This window comes from Euprymna scolopes, chromosome 29, assembly GCF_053919585.1.
Source record: "Euprymna scolopes isolate OS-2025 chromosome 29, ASM5391958v1, whole genome shotgun sequence".
Lineage (NCBI taxonomy): Eukaryota > Metazoa > Mollusca > Cephalopoda > Sepiida > Sepiolidae > Euprymna > Euprymna scolopes.
Genome location: NC_136510.1, coordinates 104777157 through 104779014, shown reverse-complemented (window position 1 = coordinate 104779014; position 1858 = coordinate 104777157).

The following is a 1858-nucleotide window of genomic DNA, read 5'->3' as shown; positions in this document are numbered from 1 at the left end:
GAACCTAACGAGTTACTCCATACTCCTGAAAGCACCCAAACCTCATTATCGAATGTAGTTTAATCTCCTACCAAGAGTATTAATTTATTGATGTGTGCTTTCTTGTGTACAGTGGTCATGGGAGTAATGGAAACTAAAAAGTTACTCCATACTCCTAAAATCTCCCAAATTGGAGGCTTTATCAGCGGATGTATTTACGATCATATTCAGGACTAATGGAATTAGGTGTGGGGGAGAAAGAAAGAATCCAAGAGAGAGGAAATCGATATATATATATATATATATATATATATATATATATATATATATATAGAGAGAGAGAGAGAGAGAGAGAGAGAGAGAGAAAGAAAGAGAAAGAGAGAGAGAGAGAGAGACAGACAGAAAGGAAGAAAGAAGGGAGTAACAAAGATGTAATAGCGTCAAATCTTGTAAAGAGAGATAAATTCTTGCACGTTTAACCCTCGACATAACGTTAATACCTCTTACCATCAGATCAAATTTTATTCTCTATTTTTTTTCGTTTCAAATTAAAAACATTGCATCGGTTACACTTTTGTCCTTCTGTGTATTCATATCCCCTCTGATCATTTATCGAATTTGAAGTTTTATTTCCTTCAACTATTTTCAATAAAAAAAAGTTCGAAAAGAAAAATGATACTAAAACAAACAAAAGAATTAGAAACTAAAATTTAAAAAAAAATCATCAAAACTATATAAAAACAAAAACAAAACTATCACCATCTGGTGAGCAAACCTTGATTTTTGAAGCAACAGACAAGACGCCATTTTGTTTTTCGCATATTCATATATTTGAAAATTGGTTACTGCTTTTGCTCCTATGTAAATACGCTAAATAACATTTTAATTTTTACAATAATAAGTGGAGTATCCAGCGTACAGCATAAGTAACATCCTTTGCTTAAAAACATGAAAATTTAGCAAATAAATAAAGAAAATATACATTATCTATCTATCTATTATATATATATAAAAAAATAAACTTTGTGTGAATTCGTTCTCTATGGATTCGAAAACGGCTCAGCCGATTTTTATGAAATTTGACACGAAGGTACATTATGTGCCTCGCAATGATTCTAAATAGGGTTTATATTGGAATGTCTCCGATAAGTACTGATAATCGATAATCGAAATAATCTGAGGAAACAAAGAACAGGTGATGTTGACCAAAGTTAACACCTTACACAGCCTAACATCACAAGTGCATCTGAGAAGTTTTATCACCACACAAGCAGAAAGACCCGGTGTATGAAATAAACAGTAGGTTCTTTGATATGACAGGGACGCGTTCTGTTTAAAGCACAATTGCATCATGATACTTAACTTTTTTTTATTTTAAGCTTAAATTCAAGCCATTATCACCGCACAAACAGTAAGGCCAGGCATATAAAATTAGCAATAGGTTCTTTTATATGACAGAGGCGCATTCTAAATGAATGTTTCTGTTTAGAGCACAATTGTAACATAGTACTTGACTTTTACATTTGCAACTTTAATTGAAGCTATTAGATATAAAAAATAATTTTGTAAAATATCTACAGTGTAATCTAGACTACAATGTATTATGGATTAAATCACTGCAGGAGGCATTTGAAGCTTTCTCTTAGTATGACACTATTTGGTGTCATGCATGCATGCATGCAGCGAAGTGCATATTGCGGTGAGAGGGGATGTTTGACCGGACGGGATGGGGTGAAGGAGTGCAGAGATGCAAAAACCTTAGCTAGGAAAATAGGACCAGCCGCCGATGTGTCCTTGTAAGCTTGTTAGACATAAAGCAGATGTTGTGTCGCCTCAAAAAGGGAGACAGATTTGAAATTATCTACGCGTCCAAAGAGAT